The 22,986-nt window shown below is 47.1% G+C and overlaps 1 long non-coding RNA gene across 2 annotated transcripts in view; it reads right to left on the bottom strand.

Moving 5' to 3' along the window:
- Nucleotides 1-22,986, bottom strand: part of LOC142855630 (uncharacterized) — an 87,324-nt gene that overhangs the window by 52,747 nt on the left and 11,591 nt on the right. The gene's annotated exons all lie outside the window — the stretch shown is intronic.

Genomic DNA, 22,986 nt, shown 5'->3' with positions numbered 1-22,986 from the left:
TCCCATCAGAAAGGCCTTTAAGAATGGCTTCAAATCACAGAAGGCCACCCTCAAACAGGACAGCTCCTTAAAAGTCCTCAGCTGGTCTCACTATCTGTAGGAAAGGACCATCAGCAACCACAAGCTGTCAGATAGGTACTGGTAGTCACCTGGACTCAGAAAATTCCCTGAGACAGGGACAGAGCCAAGATGGGAGCCACCCTGCACTTCCTGTCCAGAACCCTGCATCTTCTTCCCAGCTTCTGGGGGCCCCAGAAGTCAGGGCAGCTGTGGGGGCTCACACAGGAATGGGAAGCACAGGCAAACGTCATGATGCAGCTACCCTTTCCTGCTGCCCAACCTCTGCGAGCCGACGTTTTCCCACTTGAGAAGCACAAATCTGCCCGCCTCACCAGAGACTGGTTCCCTCCCCTCAGCTCATGCCCTCATTTAAAATGAAGCCAAATGCTTTTCCTAACCAGCCTCACTAGTTTCCTGTCCTGGCAGCTGCCAAAACTCAGGCCGTGTGGGGCTTCCTGTCACTTCCCTTGTGGGCCACATACCAATGGGGTAGGCACAGAGTGGGGTCAACTCCAGGGACCCTGCACCAGCCTGGGCCAGCCACGGTAGCACAAATAGTTTAATTATTAATTCTTTCCCCGTGGCAGCCAGACTCCCACACAGACTCGTGAGATCCTAACCCCTTCATCTCATTCAACATAACTCTGCCGCCCACAGGGTGAGAGGACCAGCGTGCTTGGGTTCTGAATCACAACTTCATGTAGTTTTTCGATCCTTCCGGGCCTTCCTTGTCAGGAAAATCATGCTTGCTTTGTCTGTCGACGATTCCCTTTGGAGGCCATGTTGCTACTTCGATGTCTCTGATTGCCCTCCTCTAGCCCCCTTCTCTCTGTCACCCTTGAGTCACTGGGGCCTTCTCTGTATCATGACCCTGAACAGAGCAGTGTTGAGCTCCCAACCCCAATGGTCTCTAAAACACTCCCCTCCCTTCAGTGCTTAAGGAGGTTGATGATTCTCTCCCCTCCTCTGGGTACCACTGTACCACAGGAATAACGATGTCCTTCATCCTCACGTGTCCCTTGATGAGCAAACACCTTAAACCACTCCTGTACCTTTGCTGTTTTATTTCCAATGCTCCCTATCACACAGTGACATCAAAGTTCAAGTCTCTCGTTGTCTTTAACACCAGTGGCCTCTAGCTCCAGTATCTGCCCCATTCTGGTCATTCGGAAGGTCCCAGCAAGCAGAAGGTACATTACCCCTACCCCCACCTCCCTGATCATGGTTGCTCCCTCCATCAGTGACACCCACTTCTCATGACACCCACTTCTCAGGCACAGCCTTGGCTGTGAGAGCCACCCCTCCCTCCTGAAGATCCCCCTTGGCCCCATGCTCTCCTTCCAAGCCCAGAGAGTATTCTACACTCCCTATATGGCCCTGCAGCTGGATGGACACAGCATCTTCCTGTCATCTGCAGCATTCCATACACAGGAAAGGCAAGCCCAGGCCTCTGTGGGTCTGCTTGCTTGGCTGCTGTAAATAGGAAACAACAGGAATCAACTTCTTCACATCTCTGTGCTCAAACTGCAAGGCTGGGATGTCCTGGGGCTGTGCTCACTCTGAAAACTCAGGAGAGGGCCCTTCATTACCCCTTCTCATCTCTAAGTGGGCCAGCAGTCCTTGGCTTGTCAATATGACATTCCAAACTCTGTAACCATCTTTGTGTGGTATGATCTGTGTGTGTCCATGTCCCTCCTTCCTATAATGACACTAGTCACTGGATTATGGCCCAGGCATAAAATCTCATCCTATCTTCATTATATATATATAAAACCCTCTGTATCCAAATAAAGTCATGTTTTCAAAGACAGAAGATTAAGACTTGAATGTGACCACTGGAGGAATATGATTGTACCATGTCTCCAGCTGTGCACCTTGGACACACAGCTGGATCCACCAGGTCTAGGCTCTCGGCAGCTGTGCCCCTTGGACACACAGCTGGATCCACCAGGTCTAGGCTCTCTAACCTGAACACGGAGCTCTGAAGAGACAGTAGAAGCAGCCGGTGGGAACTGGGACAGCACCCAGGACAGACTTCTTCCTCGTGATGTACTCTTGCAGGTGGGACACGAAACATAGCTGCTGCTTTCTCCCCTCCCTTCTTCCTCCGTCCCATTCTCTCCCCTTTCCCCCTACCTCTCTCTCTCCCTCTCTTTTCCCCTCACCTTTCCTTCCCCATACCACTGCCCCAATCCTGAAAACATACCACACTGAAGTGACAACATGAGGCCTACTCCTGGCCTATGCTAACTTCTAGTTTTTCTTTAGGAAGGTGGGGACAGAGGCAAATGTTTGGTGGCTTCCTATAGCACTTTCCACCTTGCTTTTTGAGACAGGGGCGGTCTGTTCAGGAACCAGGAACTCACTGACTGACGACTGGCCAGAAGCCTGTCTCTGCCTCCCTCGTGCTGGGATCACATGGGTGTTGGGGATCTGAACTTGGGCCCTCATGCTAGTCCAGCCAACAGTTCACTCATTGAGCCCCCTGCCCAGGTCCTAAGGAATCACCGCATATATGCTACTTTGTAACATACGCCGATTCTCATGAACCTTATCAATTGTTCTAAAGCAATGAAACCTCTGTGGGAAGTTCTTGTGGAGCCCAGGACAACAGAGTACTCCAGTCCTGAGGCCTGAGTACCAAGCCCAATCACTGCAACCCCTTGCATGCCACCTCTATGGCTCAGTGTCTCCTCTACGAGGGAAGAACACAGCTCTGGGGGTAAGCCTCTAGAGAAAGGCTACAGCAGACTCAGGGCTATTGTGTGTTCATTCCCATCAAGTCTCCTGACTTCCCCTGTTTCATGCAATGTAAATAGAAGTAATAGAGGTAATTTAAGCCAAACTTGTTTACATTGTTCAAAACTGAAGACCCATAGAATGTCATGGCAGGAGAAGTCAAGGCCAGAAACGCTCCCTTATGGGCTGGGGGTTTGGTTCAGTCAACAAGGGGTTGTTTGCTCAGTGTTATCAGAGACCTCCAAGGCTCCATAAAGCCTAGAGTTCAGCTCTCCACCCTGAGAAGGCAGAGATCAAGGGTCTCTGAGGATCAATTGCTCAGAGCACAGAGGGGCTCATATAGGTGGTGTGGAATTAAACAGAAAACACGGCCAGTGTCTGCCATCCTGTCCCCGACCCCAGACTCTCCCACACTCAATTCCAGTGAGTCCTCCTCAGACCTGACAGCAAACACATGACTCGCTAATATGAAGTAACAGAGCTGGGAAATGCCACCAGAGGCCACAGCTTTGCCGTGCACCCTCTGAAAGACTAGGACAGGTTCTAAAGAAGCAATGATAGAGATGGCCGGGTGTCCCTTTCACTAGTGTGAGTGGGGTCTCTCCTGCTATTTCTGCATCCAGGCCTTGCTGGCCACAGGCTGCCTGTTGATGCTTCTGTCTCTGTCTCCCATCTCACTTTAGGTACACTGGATTACAGATGCGCACCACTACATCTGGCTTTTTATGTGGGTTCAGGCTGTGGAACTCAGGCTTGAGCATCTAGGGCTCAGTCTCCCTGGCCCACATCTAGATAATTATTTAACTAGAGTTGCAGATTTTTAACCCAGTATTTCTGATATCAAAGGCAAGCAGGATAAGGTCCTTCTGGATCCACCTAGAAAGGACTCAGCGAGTTTAGTTCCCTCTATACTTTTCCGGATCCCATCTTCTCTGAAACCTTCTTCCCCCCATGCCTACTCCCACTCCCACCCCTAATCCCACCCCTCAACCAAGCTACGCATGCTTCTAGGCAATACTGAGTCCCTTGTGATGAGGTAGAATTGCCTGTACTAACTCAGAAGAGCAATCCACATGACATCACATAACTCCCCAGAAGGGAGCCCCAGAAATCAACTCCTGAGGCCCCCAGCAGGGCACCAAAGGAGCCTATTAAAGCTGCAGGGAGCAAAAGGGGCTCAGCTCTCCTGGTAAGATACTCAATGTTGGCTCAAAAGCAAAGGCTTCCAAAGCTTTCTGTTGGCTGTGAACTCCACACAGAACCCCCTCCTCACTGCCTGAGCTAGCCTGGAGTCCCCACATCTCCTCAGCATCTCCTCTCTTGTCTGTCTTTAAGGTGTCTTTTTTGATGTGTCAAGTTCAGTTTCAATAGATGAGAGCTCAGTCTGGGAGAAGGTGCTGCAGAGTACCACACTTTGCCAGGCTGTTTTCTAAAGGCCTGGGAGTGCACCGGTTACTTTAAGTCGGATTCTTTTTAGCACTTAGAGTGGGGTGAGATCAATGGGGAGGGAGCCACCGTCTTTGTGCGCTGGATAGGCCATTACCCAAGGCCACAGAACAAGACTGAGAAGGGGTTGGGGATGGGTACCATGTTTCAGAAAGTTACTGCAAAGTTAAGTGACTCCCCTGCAAAAGGCTCCGGTCTCTCTGAAGCAGTATTTATACCACCCTAAAGGTCCCAGGCTAGACCACAAGATCAGCCCCAAGAGCTGCTAATCTCTGACACTAATAACTGCGGTCAATTCCAAAAGAAAGAGGAGCCAGGCAGGGCCCCCCCCCCCCGCTTTCCCCACAACACACATGGCAGTCAGAATGCTGAGGAGGTGACCTTCGTCTTTAGAGAATGCTCTTTCCTACCATTTCTGTGTCCCTGTTCCTTGGTTACCAGATCCTTAGCTCCAATTCCCAAACCCCCAAGTCACCCCAAAGGGTACCACATAGAACTGTGTAACCAAACAATTATGAAAACCGGAGGAGACAACACTGGCGCAGCTGCTGATCTGCACTTCACCGAACTCTAGACCTCTGCTTCCCCTTATCAGCAGACACAGGAGCCAGAGGGATGATAGCCCAGTGGTTAACGTCCTTGGCACAAAGCAAGCCCTAGAACCCATGTAGACGCTGGGCAGGAGTGGCCCCTGTCCGTAATTCCAGCCTCAGAAGGCAGAGACAGGGGCCACCCGGAACAAACGGGCAAGCTCAGTGCTCGTTTGAGCATCCTTGGCTCACTGGATAAAGGAGATGGACAGTGAGACTGATCCCTAAACCATCTCAGATCTCCACAACCTCGAACACACACGTGCAGCTCCTTGTACGTGGATCTCCACACACATGCACGCACATACTTGCAACAACAGATACACAGACATGGGAAAAGACAAAAAAAGATAAACATCAAACAAGATTTAAAGGTTGGACTGATTAGTGTCCATGTTTCAGGCGGGGGGGGGGGGGTCTGTTTTCATTGCTTCCTCCCCTTGACACAAAATCTCCTTCTGTTCTTGCAGAGTTTAAATTAGGACAATTTGTGGTGTGAGCGTGTATGTTTAAAACCAAACAGGAGTTTCCTTTTCCTCAACACAAAATAAGACTGAAGTGTATAACAGGGCCCATGATGCCTCAAGACGGAACCCATTGGCCAGGCACAATGCCCCACAAAGACAACACAACAGTCAGCTTTTCTCCCTTAGAGCGGCTCACTGGCATGCTTTTAACCGGTGTTCCCCAAACCTGCCTCTGAAAACCGCGGAAAAACAAAACAGTATTTTGAAAGCATAAGATACAGGAAACCTAGCCTTGCTGCTTTAACTATGGGAGCTGGGGAGGTCCAAGAAAGCAGAGGACCTGGAGAAACATCACTGCATTTCTGCACACTGGTCTCCTGGCTCGCTCAGTTCCAGCTCTTTGCGGCTCCAGTGGACCAGATTTTCTTGATTAATAACAAAAGGTTTGGTTGGGATCAGGGCTGTTTCCCACCGTCTCTATGCAAGCCCGGCAGCACTCACTGGGTCTATTAACATTTCAAGGCGCCTCTTCTCTAGGGTGGCCAGAAAGGCCCCTCTCGGGGGCTAAATCGACTTCGCCCCCCTTGGGACATCTCTTCTAACTTTTAAAGCAGAAAAAAAAATCCCTGAATAATGCTAGGGTGCCCATTGAGTTACACTCCTGGCCCTTCGGGACGCAGCCCCAGCCCACACCTGTAAGCTTTTCTTCCTTTCTAAACAGGGAGCGAATTCGGAAATTCCATAGAACTTAAGAAGCGACTCTGACCGTGTCATTTAGATTTTAATTGTCTTTTTCGTGATTTCTTAATGACGTTCTCAATTGCGGCTAGATCTCACAAAAGTGGGCCTTCTAGACCTCCACAACAACAAAATTTTAACTTTTGTGACCTCTTATGCTATTGCACTTCTCATTCTCGCCCTCCCCACAATGCATGCGCGTGCGCGCACACACACACACACACACAACACACACACACACACACACACACACACACACACAAGCTGATCTTGCTTTCTTTCCTGAACGAGGAAATCAAAGCAATTCGGTTAGGCCGCTGAAATACATACACAGACACAGAAGAAACAGGCAAGTGGCAGACGGAAAAGAAAAGAGCAGACCGGTGGATGTCAGGGCCCCTCCCACCATCTGTGCCAAGGCTCGGGGCTCCTTACATTGGTCATCCCCGAACAAAGCTGTAGGCAGATTCCAGCCGGTCCCCTTTCACTATTCACTGAGGGGCCCATCCACTCCATATGCAATTCAGCCCACTGCTGTGTTAAATCAGCGGCTTCTCGGGGATTGACATGGTAATGAAGTCACGGTCAGCTGAAAAGCCCCCCAGAGGTATGCCCTTCCTGACAAACCCACCCTTTCACCCCCGTGGAGGCCTGGAAATTATCTCATAACATGGCAACATCTGTGCACAGGATCTCCAACCCTGGAGCCTAGCCTGCTTATTCCCGGGGCTGTGCCTCCCACACCAGCTCATGTGGACCGAGGCCAGGCCCCAGCACTCCTGGGGATGTAGCTCACTAGTCCCGCGGCCTGTTCCTCTTGCTCCTTCCCAAAGCCTTTGTGTCCTCCCCGTGGGGCCCTTGCCCTGAGTGCCAATGCTACATCGGGACCTTTCCTCTACTTGTTTGCAGATGTTAGAGGTGCAAGAGGCAGAGACAGCTTACTTCCTATACACTTGCTAACAGAAAATCATATAATTACCGCAGCAAGGAAAGCCAAGGCAAGAAAAGAAAAGTGGTGGGGGGGTAGCTAACGAATTTTGCTCACACTCGAGCAAATAGCATTTGCCCAACCAATAAGTAAGTGTAATTGAACTTAACTGGCCCAGGTCAATAAAACACTTCTTGGGAAAGCGGTAGGACCGGCAGGGCCTCTGGGCTAGCATGATCTACTAGTCGTCTTTGGGCTCTGTCGTTTGACATTTACGAACTCTTGGTGGAGGAAAGATGGAGATTTCTGGGTTTCATCTGCCATGCAGTCCCCTGATTCTGCACGTGGGAAGGAGGGGGGATAGATGTCACATTAGGGTATAAACAACTGTGGATCCTCCTACAAAGGGGGCTGCTTCGGGTGGGGAGGCTTGAGTCAGGCTCCTGCACTGGGCATCTCCAGGGCATAGCTAAGGACAGAGATAGGGGGTGTACAAGACAAGTTTTGTTCTGTTTCGTTAGCATTTTAAAATTGTGTTTGTTTGTTTGTTTGTTTGTTTATCTGTGCATGGACAGCGGTGGCTCACATGCCAGAGGCCAGAGGACAAACTTACAGTCATCAGTCCTTGTCTGCCCCAGCCCCACGTGCTGAACTCTGATCAGTAGGCTTGCAAGCCCCTGAACCATGTTGCTGCCACGCCCCCTTTGGTGCCTTTCCTTATGATGGTTTGTATAAAATGTGCTTGCCTGGGCATTCTTAGCCAGCAACAGAATGTATACAGTGTTTCTTCCCAAAGGGGTCCAAGAAGCTGGTATGGTTTAAATGTGAGAAGCTCCCAGGGGCCTGTTTTTAGACACTTGGTCCCTAGCTGCTGAAACTATTGGGGAAATTTAAAGATTCCTTAAGAAGTAGATACTCCTGTTTCCCCAAGTTCCCCCCATCCTCCCCTTCTCACTTTCTCTCCCCATCTAAGGTTGGATAGGGGAGCACGGAAGCACAATTCTTAGTTAAGGGAGCCACCTTAGGGTTGGCAAGAGACTTGAACCTAGAGTGGCTCCCAGGAGCCCAAGGCGATGTCCCCAGTTAGTTCTTTGGGCAGCTGAGGATAGGGAACCTGAAATGACCCTATCCTATAGCAATACTGACGAATATCTTGCATATCACCATAGAACCCTCATCTGGTGATGGATGGAGATAGAGACAGAGGCCCACACTGGAGCACTGGACTGAACTCCCAGGTCCCAGTGAGGAGCGGAAGGAGGGAGAAGATGAGCAAGGAAGTCAGGACCACGAGGGGTGCACCCACCCACTGAGACAGTGGGGCTGATCTATTGGGAGCTCACCAAGGCCAGCTGGACGGTGACTGAAAAAGCATGGGATAAAACTGGACTCTCTGAACATGGCGAGCAGTGAGGGCTGATGAGAAGCCAAGGACAATGGCACGGGGTTTTGATCCTACTTCATGTTCTGGCTTTATGGGAGCCTAGCCAGTTTGGATGTTCACCTTCCTAGACATGGACGGAGGGGGGAGGACCTTGGACTTTCCATGGGGCAGGGAACCCTGACTGTTCTTTGGACTGGAGAGGGAGGGGGAGAGGAGTGGGGGGAGGGGAAGAAGGGTAGGAGGAGGGGGAGGGAAATGGGAGGCTGGGAGGAGGCTGAAACTTTTTTTTCCTTTTCTCAATAAAAAATAAAAGAAGTAGATACTCCCAGAAGGAAGCAAGACATTCAGGATGGGCCTTGGGTATAGCCTGGCCCCGATTCTGGCCAATCTCTCTCCACTTCCTTGTCAGTCTCTTGTAACAGGAAGCTGCCTCGTGGTCCTTGCTACAGCGAGCGCCCCTGCCACCATACCTGTCCCAAAAGTAGCCCCTCAAACCATGAGCCAAAATATGCTCTTACTCCCTTAAGTTGCTTCTATAAGGTATCTCCTAAAGAAATAGGAAATACAGAAGTCATGCCTGTACTGCGGGGGAATAAGGACAAGGCCATGGTGACGCCGTCTTTGCTGAAGACTCCCTTTCCTCACTCAGAATGACTCCAGAGACTTCCTGGTGTATCACAGCCATGCTTGTGCTCGCTTGCCCTTCTCCATCAGGGTGGACAGGCCACCACCACCCTGAGCTTCTCTCTGTCCACTCCTGTCTACAGAACCTGGGATCCCAGACTCTGAGGTCTCATGGCCTCACCCCTGCCCTGTCTGCCTGAGTCTTCCTCCATGGAGCTGTGGGTCAGGTATGAATCAAGCAATTTTGTTCTCTTAATTGAAGTCCCAACCCCCAGTACCTCAGAGTATAACCTGATTTGAAGATAGCATTTACACAGAGAAGTCAACTTAAAGTGAGGTCCCCAGAGTGGCCCCAATCCACCTGACCTATATCCTTGTCAGAAAGGGGAATCTTGTCACAAATACACTAGGGGGATAAAGCTGTGTGGGAAGACAGCCATCTACCCGCCAAAAAGAGAGGCCTGAACCAGTTCTTCCTCATGTTCCTAGTGCAGCAACCATAGACACACTTGGTCTCCCTCCTCTGCCTCCAGAACTGCAGGGTAATACGTTCCCGATATCTAACCAACACAGTCAGAGGTATTTTTCAGTAGTAACTCCAGAAGGCTAATATAAATGCAAGGTCTGTAGGGCAAAGAGGTGTCTCCACCTGGCCTGGGCCCCAACATCTCAGCCCCATCCCAGTAGCATAGCAGCTAAGACCACCCTGTTCAAAGGCATGGTCCCACCTCTAGGGCCTGAGCTGCCTTTCTCCTTGCAGACAGATAGGCGATAACCCCACTGCTATGTACACCTGGGACCCAGGATGCCCCTGCTAGAGAGGTGAGGGGAAATGACAGAGTGAGGACTGAGTCTCACAGGCCACCCACAGGATTTGGAGATGGCAGATGGTCCAAAGGTAGGAACAGGAAGGATGTGGACCACAGCCTCCAGGGACCTTGTGAGTATCAGAAGAAGGCCCTTCTCACGCCCTGCACCCCAAGGATAGTTGAAAGCATCATGTCTGGAATAGCATCTTCATTTCTCAGTTTCCCCGACAATCTGTCTCCCCAGGCTTGTCACCTTATGAAAATTTGTCTCTTCTCGCCTCATCCCACCCTCAGCCAAACACGTTCCTAAAGCCAAGGTTTCATTCTCCTCATTTGAGGAACGCCCACAACCTCTCCTGAAGCCCAGTTTGCAATAGCTAATCTGGGCACCAATGTCAAGTCCAGGAAGCTATTTACCCTTCAACAGGTGACAAGAGAAAGACTGAGTGTTCACAAGTCCCTTGGCAGTGGCTCCCTCATCACAGCATTTGACTGGTAAATTTTAATTTTTTACATTTATTTTGAAGTGTGTGTGTGTATGTAAGAGAGAGAGAGTCTATGTGTCTGTTTATATGTAATGCATGTATACCTGTGTGTGCAGTGTACATATATGTGTCTGTGTGTGTCTGTGTGTTACACACGTATGGGTATGTTTGTGTGTGTAGGTGTATATGCACACATATGTGTATGGGCATGCACATTATGTACACACACAGATCATTTGGAAAAACATTCCACAGCATCATCTCTCTTTCTCTGTTGGTGTCTACTCTAACCCCAGCACTCAGGGTCTCTGCCTGCCTCCTTATGTCTCCAACATCCCCACCTCAGGGCCTTTAGACCTTCTTGCTGGCCTCCTCTCCAACCCTATGAGGATAGATATTTCACAGCAAACCCACTGGTCTCTTATTTCTCCAGGGGGCCCAGATGGTTAGAAAATCTTTGGTGAAGAAATTGAGCAGTGGGGTGTCTTTAGTCTGCCCAAACCCTCTCCCTCCCTCCCCTACAGCCTCTGCTGTCCTGCCTTGCCCTTCCTCAATCTTCCAAACTTCCTGTTGGGGTAGCCACCTTTACACTCTTCCCCAGCACACAAGGCCAATAGAGACCTGACCCATAATCCTTAATACCACAGAAGGACCTATGGAAGTCCCCAGGACACACAAGAACAAAGGTCATGACACTCTTGTGGCCAGGGACTATTTTGTAGTTCCACGATTCATTAATACCATCAAAGCCATCTTAGCACCTAAAAATTCCAATTGTCTCTGGGGTTTTCTCTCTCTCTCTCTTTTTTTTTTTTTTTGGTTTGTTTTGTTTTGCATTTGCTTTGTTTTGTGGTGCTGGGAATCAAATGCAGAGTTTCACACACACACACGAGGCAGATGTTGTGATACTGAACTCTAGCCCAGACTAATAACTCAGCTCACTACATGATGACTTCTGACCATATCCATGTCCTAAGAAAACCAGGCAAAGTGTAGTAGAGTTTGCCTTGAACTGAGGGCTGTACAAGGTCAGGCATGAGGCTAGGGTCAAGGTGAGCTCAGTGGGCAGGAAGATGTGGGGTATCCTAGTGAGGGGGTACATTTGAGTATGGCCTTGAAGGGGGAGTTCTTCCCTACAGAGAGTGAGAAGGTATAAGCCCAGGAGACAGTCAACAAAGCCATGCAGAAAGCTGGCTGAGCCACTGAGCACACCTTCCAAAGGAGTCCGACCTTTTTATGCCAACACTGGCAGCTCCACGCAGAACCAGAGTGCTCTTTGAGGATGCCAAGACCTTGAATGCAGACTGTAAGGTGCTGTCTAAAGTGATTAAGATAAACCACATTTTAATGAAATAGTGTAAGAAATCAGAACCGATACACACTGAACAATACTTTTACTGTTACGTGTATGGGTGTTTCAGCTGCCTGTATGCCTGTGCACCATATTCATGCAGTACCCACCGAAGTAAGAAGAGGGCGTTGGATCCCGTGGAACTGGAGTTAGAGTTGGTCATGAGCTGCCAAGTGAGTGCTGGGAACTGAGCCAGAGTCCTCTGGAAGGGTAACCAGTGCTCTTAACCACCGAGCCATCTCTAGCTCTGTGCATACAGTTTTTAAAGATAGGAACAACATTCTTAGATTTGGCTTTCTGGTTTACTTTCCCCCTGACAAATGCAGCCTTTGAGTATTTTAAGGTCTGAGTTTTGGTATCTTTGCTTGTTTCCCCCTTTGCTGTTCTGTTCATGGTGGTCTCTTTGGATTTATTTTGGGAGAAATGAGAGAAAAACAATATTCATGTTTTTGTCTCCGATCCTCCATGAGTTTGCTCCCCTCACCTCCCGTAAAATGAAAACATCTCAGCCGAACCCTCCACCTCGGGAACTGGAAGCTTTCCTGCATGGAATCCTGCTCAATGATACCCTTTCCCTCTGTGACCTCAGGTCCAGCCCAAAGCCAGGCCACCAACTGAGCGCCAGCCTGGAAGGAGCCAGAGGATGCCCCTGCACCCTGGCAGGAAGCTGCAGTGCTCTCTGCAGGAAGCAGCCATGGTGAAGGGGTCAGGCTGTAGGGAAGCTGGACCTTACAGGCCTGAGTAACCCAGGCCGTGAGAGGAAGGTATGTGCGGATGAGTCCGGTCATTAGTGGCATTATTGCGGGTTTCTAAGGAAAGGGAGGGGGTAACCTGAATACTCTAGGGATTTAATTAAGCAGGCAGGCTGAGTAGCCCCTGGGAAAGTGCCAGCAGCGGGGCAATCGTACACTCTGTCCCCAGTTCAGCCTCCCTCCTGAACTCCCAACACTGTCCTGGGTCAGCATTAAGGTGCCTTCTCGGTCATTTTTAATAAAGTTTCTTCAATCTCACCGAAGAAGCTGCAAACTTATTGTCAGGGTTGAAGGCGGGTTTCCAAACATCCGCTAATCGTCAATGTGACTTCCAAAGCTCTTATAAAGTGAGCTAGCTCAGTCTGATATGCCTCGGGCAATACCGCAACGTAAGAGGAAGAGTTTCTTTGAGGTGAGAGAGGGCCCTGGTCTGCCATTCGCCAGTTATCTGGGACCCAACAGCAGCTGCTATGGCTGGCCATACACACAAGCTGATCAGTTTTCAGTCACTCATGAACCCAAGCAAGCCAGGAACCCCAGGGTATCCATTCAAAACTCACAGATGCCCGCTGAAGCAGAATAGAAGATAAAAAGCCCAGAGGAAAGGGAGCCTTCCTTCCCTGACCCCGAAATGGATCTAATGGTGGTCCAGGGGGCTACAGTGAAAGACACAGACAAACAGCACAGAGGGGGAGGCAAATGCTTTTATGGTATAGTAGAAAGCCAGCTAACTTTGGGGTCACAAAGTGACAAGGAAAGGCTAGAACCTGTTTGCCATCTTCCTAAAGTCTGGTAGAACCCCAGAGTCTCCCCTGAAACACAGGTTGGAGCTAATAGGGTGCCCTGACCTGACCCTCCTGTCTCCCACACACTGTCATGCTGGGGTCCCTAGCTACTGCTTTTCTTTGCTCCCTCTGAGGTGCTCTATCCATAGCCTCTAGGAGCCACAGTGAATCTGACGCCATTACCCACCTGCTACAAACCAGCCACTGAACAGCTATGGGAAGCACTCCTACCAGAGGGCAGGGTGGGGGCGTGGCTCCAATCCCTCAGGAAGCCCCTTGACTGAAGCCCCCATCGTAAAGCCTATGAAAACAGTTGGGCCCAGAGGGTGGGACTTGTCACAGCCTTATAGGCACACCCTTGATCTCTGTCCACTTGAACTGCCACTTCACACCCAAACATGCAAGCAACAGTGCCAGCCTCCAAAGGCCATTGTGAGGAAAATGCACAGGGGACACACCATCATAGTGCCAGGCACAGTCAACCACAGGACCGTAAACGCCCCTGACGCTGGCTCCTGAGATCCTTAGTTTCTGATCCCATGCTTCCCAAGCTGGGCTAAGCCCCTCCCTGCTCTGGCCTTCCTGTCTCTCGAGATTTCCCCCATGTGACAATGTACTTTTGTGTCATCTGCCTCCCTGATAAAGGTTCCTATGTTGCTGTCTGAGCAGTCAGCACGGCACTAATGTTCAGATCGAACAGTGATTGAAGTGAGAATGTATGGATGCATCCATCCCATGGTGCATGCTCGGCTGTTTGTAAGCAAGCTTCTTCATCTTTTTTAATAGATTTAGATTTTTTATTTTTAATGATGTGGAAGGGTGTGTGAGTGTGAAAGAGAGTGAGAGACTATGTGGATGAGAGAAAGGGAGATACTGTATATGTGGGTGTGAAAAAGAGACAGACTGGGGGCGGGGCGGGTGTTTATGTCTGTGTGTGTCAATGTGTGTCTCTGTGTGTGTCTGTGTATGTCTCTGCATGTGTCTGCACATGTGTGTGCACTTATCTGTGTGTGTCTGTGTGTGTATGTGTCTGTGTGTGTCTATGTGTATCTGTGTGTGTATATCTCTGCGTGTGTGTGCACTTATCTGTGTGTGTATCTGTGTGTGTGCATGTATGTGTCTGTGTGTGTCTGCATGTGTCTGTGCATGCACTTACCTGTGTGTGTCTGTGTGTGTGCATGTATGTGTCTGTGTGTGTCTATGTGTATCTCTGTGTGTGTGTCTGCATGTGTCTGTGCGTGCACTTACCTGTGTGTGTGTGTCTGTGTGTGTGCATGTATGTGTCTGTGTGTGTCTATGTGTATCCCTGTGTGTGTGTCTGCATGTGTCTGTGCGTGCACTTACCTGTGTGTGTCTATGTGCATCTCTGTGTGTGTGCATGTATGTGTCTGTGTCTATGTGTATCTGTGTGTATGTCTCTGCATGTGTCTGTGCATGTGTGTGCACTAATCTGTGTATGTCTGTGTGTTTCTATGTGTATCTGTGTGTGTGTATATCTCTCTGTGTGTCTGTGCATGTGCGCGCGCTCATCTGTGTGTGTGCTATATGTGTCTGTGTGCCTGTGTGTGTGTTGGTATGTGTGCATGGGTGTGTCTAGGCAGGCATGTGCATCTCAGCAGAGGCCAGAAAAGTGCCCTGGGACCCCTGAAACTGCACTCACAGACGCTTGAGTTACTGGACACAGGTGCTGGAACCAAACTCGATTCTTCCTCAAGAGAAGAACAGTCTCCTAGAGGCTGGGCCAACTCTCCCACCCACAAAGACTCTTCGTGAAGTGGTGACATTAACTCTAGTTTTATGGCCTGTCCTCTGAGCTCAGGGGTCCTCCACATGGGATATCACTGGTGTCCACCTGTATGGCCTGTCCTCTGGGCTCAGGGGTCCTCTACATGGGATATCACTGGTGTCCACCTGTTCCCGCTCTTCCTTTCTCTACTTTTAACCGAAAGTAAACAAATCCTTACCAAACAGTTCTACTAACTGGGGACCAAGCATTCAAACACATGAGCCTATGGGGTCATTCACAGCCTAACAACCACAGACCAAGAAAACAACAAGAACTTGATATCCTAGTTCAGTGCTGTAGCAATGCTTCCTTGTGGGGATTACCAGCTCACAAATAAAGACACAGAGACTTACTGTGAGTTACGAATGCTCGGCATTAGCTTAGGCTTGTTCCTGACTACTTCTTCTAACTTAAATTAACCCATATTTTTAAATCCACATTCTGACACTTGGCCCATTACCTCATCTCCATTCTGCCCATCCCGATTCCTCCATTCCAGTTGGCAACTCCACCTTTCTTCCTCCCAGAGTTCTCTCTCTGCCCAAAAGTCCCACCTATACTCTCTTGCCTAGCTCTTAGCCATTCAGCTTTTTTTAAATTTAATTTAATTTTTTATTAAAAATTTCTGCCTCCTCCCCACCTCCCTTTTCCCTCCTCCTGCCCCCTTCCCACAAATCACTCCCCTCCCCCTTCCTCTCCAGTCCAAAGAGCAGTCAGGGTTCCCTGCCCTATGGGCAGTCCAAGGTCCTCCCCACTCCATCCAGGTCTAGAAAGGTGAGCATCCAAACAGGCTAGGCTCCCACAAAGCCAGTACATGCAGTAGGATCAAAACCCAGTGCCATTGTCCTTGGCTTCTCAACAGACCCCATTGTCCGCCATATTCAGAGAGTCTGGTTTTATCCCATGCTTTTTCAGTCCCAGTCCAGCTGGCCTTGGTAAGTTCCCAATAGATCAACCCCACCGCCTCAGTGGGTGGGTGCCCCCCCCCCCCGTCTTGACTTCCTTGCTCATGTTCTCCCTCCTTCTGTTCCTCATTGGGACCTTGGGAGCTCAGTCCATTGCTCCAATGTGGGTCTCTGTCTCTATCTCCATCCATCGCCAGATGAAGGTTCTATGGTGATATGCAAGATATTCATTAGTATGGCTATAGGATATAGTAATAGGAGCGGCGGGGCTGTGTCCCCAGCACCCCGGCCGCCTCACTAGCTTATTCCCCGAAATAACAACACACAAACTGTATTCATTTAAACACTGCTTGGCCCATTTCTATCTAGCTTCTTCTAGGCTAATTCTCACATATTAATTTAGCCCATTTCTAATCATCTGTGTAGCACCGGTCTTACCAGGAAGGTTCTAGCCTACGTCCATCCTGGGTCGGAGCTTCATTGCGTGCCTCTGCCCGGGAGAGGGGAGCATGGTGTCTCTGCTCCAGAGAGCAGAGCTGTCGAGTCTGAGCTCACTTCCTCTTCCTCCCAGCATTCTGTTCTGTTTACTCCTCCCACCTATGTTTTAACCTATGAGGCCAAGCAGTTTCTTTATTACTTAACCAAAGACCTTCCTCCATCAATAGGATCTGGCCATTTCAGGCTCTCTCTCCTCAGCTGCCCAAGGACCTAGTTGGGGACATCTCTCTGGACCCCTGTGAACCCCTCTAGAGTCAACCCTAAAATGGCTCCCTTAATTAAGATATATACTTCCCTGCTCCCATGTCCATCCTTCCATTATCCCAACCATCCCATTCCCCCAAGCTCTCCCCATCCTCCACTTCTCACTTGTCTCTCCCCATCTCCCCTTTCCCCCATCCCACCCCACCCCCCAGTTCCCAATTTTTGCCCAGCAATCTTGTCTACTTCCAATATCTAGGAGGATAGCTATATGTTTTTCTTTGGGTTCACCTTCTTATTTGGCTTCTCTAGAATCGTGAATTATAGGCTCAATGTCCTATATTTATGGCTAAAAACCAATTATGAGTGAGTACATCCCATGTTCATCTTTTTGGGTCTGGGTTACCTCACTCAGGATAGTGTTTTCTATTTCCATCCATTTGCATGCAAAATTCAAGAAGTCATTGTTTTTTACCGCTGAGTAGGACTCTAATATGTATATATTTCACACTTTCTTCATCCATTCTTCCATTGAAGGGCTTCTAGGTTGTTTCCAGGTTCTGGCTATTACAAATAATGCTGCTATGAACATAGTTGAACAAATACTTTTGTAGTATGATAGGGCATCTCTTGGGTATATTCCCAAGAGTGGTATTGCTGGGTCCTGGGGTAGGTTGATCCCAAATTTCCTGAGAAAGCGCCACACTGCTTTCCATAGTGGTTGCACAAGTTTGCATTCCCACCAGCAATGGATGAGGGTACCCCTTACTCCACATCCTCTCCAGCAAAGGCTATCATTGGTGTTTTTGATTTTAGCCATTTTGACAAGTGTAAGATGGTATCTCAAAGTTGTTTTGATTTGCATTTCCCTGGTTCCTAAGGAGGTTGAGCATGACCTTAAGTGTCTTTTGGCCGTTTGAACTTCTTCTGTTGAGAATTCTCTGTTTAGTTCAGTGCCCCATTTTTTAATTGGGTTAATTAGCATTTTAAAGTCTAGTTTCTTGCGTTCTTTATATATTTTGGAGATCAGACCTTTGTCAGTTGCGGGGTTGGTGAAGATCTTCTCCCAGTCAGTGGGTTGCCTTTTTGTCTTAGTGACAGTGTCCTTTGCTTTACAGAAGCTTCTCAGTTTCAAGAGGTCCCATTTATTCAATGTTGCCCTTAATGTCTGTGCTGCTGGGGTTATATGTAGGAAGTGGTCTCCTGTGCCCATATGTTGTAGAGTACTTCCCAATTTCTCTTCTATCAGGTTCAATGTGTTCAGACTGATATTGAGGTCTTTATTCCATTTGGACTTGAATTTTGTGCGTGGTGATAGATATGGATCTATTTTCATTCTTCTACAGATTGACAACCAGTTCTGCCAGTACCATTTGTTGAAGATGCTTTCTTTCTTCCATTGTATACTTTTAGCTCCTTTATCAAAAATCAGGTGTTCATAGGTTTGTGGGTTAAAATCCGGGTCTTTTAATCAATTCCATTGATCAACTTCTCTGTTTTTATGCCAATACCAAGCTGTTTTCAATACTGTAGCTCTGTAATAGAGTTTGAAGTCAGGGATGGTAATGCCTCCAGATGTTCCTTTATTGTATAAGATTGTTTTGGCTATCATGGGTTTTTTGTTTTTCCATATAAAGTTGATTGTTTTCTCAAGGTCTGTGAAGAATTTTGATGGGATTTTAATGGGGATTGCATTGAATCTATAGATTGCTTTTGAGAGAATTAACATTTTTACTATGTTGATCCTCCCAATCCAAGAGCAAGGGAGATCCTTCCATTTTCTGGTATCTTCTTCAATTTCTTTCTTCAAAGACTTAAAGTTCTTGTCAAATAGATCTTTCACTTCCTTGGTCAGAGTTACCCCAAGATATTTTATGCTATTTGTGGCTATTGTGAAAGGTGATGCTTCTCTGATTTCCCTCTCTGCATCCTTATCCTTGGTGTATAGGAGGGCAACTGATTTTTTGGAGTTGATCTTGTATCCTGCCACATGACTAAAGCTGTTTATCAGCTGTAGGAGTTCTTTGGTAGAGTTTTTGGGGTCACTTATGTATACTATCATATCATCTGCAAATAACAAAAGTTTAACTTCTTCCTTTCCAATTCGAATACCGTTGATCTCCTTATGTTGTCTTATTGCTATTGCTAGAACTTCAAGCACTATATTGAAGAGGTATGGAGAGAGTGGACATCCTTGTGTTCCTGATTTTAGTGGGATGGCTTTGAGTTTCTCTCCATTTAATTTGATGTTAGCTGTCGGCTTGCTGTAAATAGCTTTTATTATATTTAGGTATGACCCTTGTATCCCTAATCTCTCCAAGACCTTTATCATAAAGGGGTGTTGAATTTTGTCAAATGCTTTTTCAGCATCTAATGAAATGATCATATGTTTTTTTTCTTTCAGATTATTTATATGATGGATTACATTGATAGATTTGCGTATGTTAAACCAGCCCTGCATCTCTGGGATGAAGCCTACTTGATTATAATGGATAATTTTCCTAATGTGTTCTTGGATTCGGTTTGCCAGTATTTTATTGGAATTTTTGCATCGATGTTCATGAGTGAGATAGGCCTGTAATTCTCTTTCTTGGTTGGGTCTTTGTGTGATTTTGGTATCAGGGTAACTGTAGCTTCATAAAAGGAATTTGGCAGTGACTCTTCTGTTTCTATATTGTGAAATACATTTAGGAGTTTAGCTATTAACTCTTCTTGGAAGTTCTGGTACAATTCTGCATTGAAACCATCTGGTCTTCGGCTTTTTTTTTGGAAGGGAGGTTTTTGATAACAGTTTCTAATTCTTTGCAACTAACAGGTCTATTTAGATCGTTCACCTGGTCTTGGTTTAACTTTGGTATATGGTGCTTATCTAAAGAAATGTCCATTTCTTTTGCATTTTCCAGTTTTGTGGCATACAGGCTTTTGTAGTAAGATCTAATGATTCTCTGAATTTCCTCTGTGTCTGTGGTTATGTCCCCCTTTTCATTTCTGATCTTATTAATTTGCGTGTTCTCTCTCTGTCATTTGATTAGTTTGGATAGGAGTTTGTCAATCTTGTTGATTTTCTCCAAGAACCAACTTTTTCTTTTATTGATTCTTTGGATTGTTTTCTGTGTTTCTATTTTTATTGATTTCAGCCCTCAGTTTGATTATTTCCAGTCTTCTACTCCTTCTGGGTGAGTTTGCTTCTTTTTTTCTAGAGCTTTCAGGTGTGCTGTTAAGTCTCCAATGTATGCTTTCTCTGTTTTCTTTATGTGGGCACTTAGTGCTATGAACTTTCCTCTTAGCACTACATTCATAGTGTCCCATAGGTTTGAGTATGTTGTCTCTTTATTTTCATTAAATTCAAGGAAGACTTTAATTTCTTTATTTATTTCTTCCTTGACCCAGGTGTGGTTCAGTAGTTGACTGTTCAGTTTCCATGAGTTTGTCAGCTTTCTGGAGGTAGCCTCATTGTTGAATTCTAACTTTAATCTGTGGTGATCCGATAAGACACAGGTGATCACTAAATTTTTTTTGTATCTGTGGAGGTTTGCTTTGTTACCGAGTATATGGTCAATTTTTGAGAAGGTTCCATGAGCTGCAGAGAAGGTATATTCTTTCCTATTTGGGTGGAATATCCTATAGATGTCTATTAAGTCCATTTGCTTCATTACCTCCATTAATTCTCTTATTTCTCTATTAGGTTTCTATCTGATTGACCTGTCCATTGGTGAGGAAGGTGTGTTGAAGTCTCCTAATATTAGTGTGTGTGGTTTGATATCTGCCTTGAGTTCTAGTGATGTTTCTTTTACATAAGTGGGTGCTTTTATATTAGGGGCATAGATATTCAGGATTGAGACTTCATCTTGATTAATTGTTCCTGTTATGAGTATAAAATGGTCATCTCTATGTCTTCTGATTGATTTTAGTTTGATGTCAGATTTGTTAGAAATTAGTATGGCCACACCCACTTGTTTCTTAGGTCCATTTGCTTGAAAAACCTTTTCCCAACTTTTTACTCTGAGTGGATGTCTGTCTTTGTGGTTGAGGTGTGTTTCTTGTAAACAGCAGAATGTTGGATCCTGTTTTCGTATCTAATCTCTTAACCTGTGCCTTTTTATAGGTGAATTGAGTCCATTGATATTAAGTGATATTAATGACCAGTGGTTGTTGACTCTGGTTGTTATTATTTTTTTGGTAGTAGAGTTTGTGTGTTTCCCTTCTTTGAGTTGTGCTGGTGAAGGGTCACTAGTTGACTGAGTTATTATAGGCAGTGTTGGCAATGTTGGATTCCTTGGGTTGTGATTTTCCTTCTATTACTTTCTGTAAGGCAGGATTTGTGGCTACGTATTGTTTAAATTTGTTCTTATTCTGGAATATTTTGTTTTCTCCATTGATAGTGAATGATAGCTTGGCTGGGTATAGTAGTCTGGGCTTGCATCCATGGTCTCTTAGTTTCTGAAGTACCTCTATCCAGGACCTTCTGGCTTTCATGGTTTCCATAGAGAAGTCTGGTGTAAGTCTGATAGGTTTACCTTTATAAGTTACGTGACCTTTTTCCTTTGCAGCTCTTAATATTCTTTCTTTAATCTGTATGTTTTGTATTTTGATTATTATATGGTGAGGGTATTTTTTTGATCCAGTATATTTGGTGTCCTGTATGCTTCTTGAATATTCATAGGAATATCTTTCTTTATATTGGGAAAGTTTTCTTCCATAATTTTGCTAAATATATTTTCTGGGCCTTTGAGCTGTAATTCTTCTGTCCCTATTATTCTTAGGTTTAGTTTTTTTATTGTCTCCCATATTTTCTGAATGTTTTGTGATGAGACTTTGTTGGATTTGCTGTTTTCTTTGATCAGTGAGTTTATTTTCTCTATGGTGTCTTCAGAATCTGAGATTCTTTCTTCTATCTCTTGTATTCTGTTAGTTATGCTTGTTTCTGTAGTCTCTGTTCGTTGACCTAGATTTTCCATATCCAGTCGGCCCTCAGTTTGTGTTTTCTTCCTTGCCTCCATTTCAGTTTTCAATTCTTGAACTGTTTCCATTACCTGTTTGATTGTTTTTTCTTGGTTTCCCAGGGTATCATTTACGTATTTATTCATTTCTTCATACTTTTTGTTATACTTCTCATCCATTTCTATAAGGGCGTTTTTTACATGCTGTTTAAGGGACTCTATCGCTTTCATAATGTCAATTTTTTCCCCTTCTTCTAGATTAGGGTATTCAAGACCTTCTGTTGAAAGATCACTGTGTTCTGGTGTTTTCATGCTGTTTTTCAGATTGGTGGAGGAATTCTTGCCTTGGCACCTGCCCATCTCTTCCTTCAAATGCTATCTGATGGATCTTATGGAACAGGATCAGGTTCCCTTGCTGGCCAGGGACCTCGCTAACAAAAGGCCTACCTTGCTGCAGGCAGGCTATTGAAGCAAAGGAACGCCCATTGGCTTCTTGCCCTCAGCACCCCATCCCAGAACCCAAACAGGCTGAGCTGGTGGATCCCGTGGCCCCACGGAAGGGAAGAAGAAGGGTGGAGGTTCCTGGGTGCAAACTGGGATGGGTTAGGGAGAGAGAGGCCCCAGCAGAGGGGAGCAGCCCCTGCCGAATGACCAGGGAGTGAAGGGGGTCAGAGAATGTCCATGTTCTGTTTCCGGGCTCCGGCCGCGGGTCAAGAACACATTCACCAACCACTCTGATGGATCCCCTGGAACAGGATCAGATTCCCTTGCTGGCCAGGAACCTTGAAACCACTCTGATGGGTCCCCCGGAACAGGATCAGGTCGCCTTGCTGGCCAGGAACCTCACAACCACTCTGATGGGTCCCCCGGAACAGGATCAGGTCCCCTTGCTGGCCAGGAACCTCACAACCACTCTGATGGGTCCCCCAGAACAGGATCAGGTCCCCTTGCTGGCCAGGAACCTCGCCGACTCAGCTTTTTATTACAGCAATCACAACAGTACATTTTCACACACCGTACAAATACATCCCACAACACGGCGCACCATGTGTGCCTATGCAGAGACGTACATAGCTTATTTTAAAAACAACAGTCCACGGAGCTAGTGGGGTAAGGAGTAGAGATAGAGTTTCCCAAATGCGTTTTCCTGTTCAGCCCTCGTTCCCCTATATACTCCATGCCAGACGCTCTGGGAGATTCAAAGCTAGGGCAAGACCCACTGAAGCCGCCTGCCTTGGTGTCAAACCCTGATTCCAAAGTTAGAATCCTCAAACAAGCTCATCTCCAAACCTAGACTTTTCACCCTTGAAACCCTGCTCTTAAAACATTAAACACAGGCTGGGTGGTGGTGGTGCACTCCTTTAATCCTAGCACTTGGGAGGCAGAGGCAGGAGGATCTCTGTGAGTTGGAGGCTAGCCTGGTCTACAGAGTGAGTTCCAGGACAGGCTCCAAAGCTACTGAGAAACCCTGTCTTGAAAAACCAAACCGAACCATACA

Source organism: Microtus pennsylvanicus, chromosome 8, assembly GCF_037038515.1.
Source record: "Microtus pennsylvanicus isolate mMicPen1 chromosome 8, mMicPen1.hap1, whole genome shotgun sequence".
In the NCBI taxonomy this organism is placed as follows: Eukaryota; Metazoa; Chordata; class Mammalia; order Rodentia; family Cricetidae; genus Microtus; species Microtus pennsylvanicus.
This window is presented reverse-complemented; position numbering and strand designations above follow the sequence as displayed.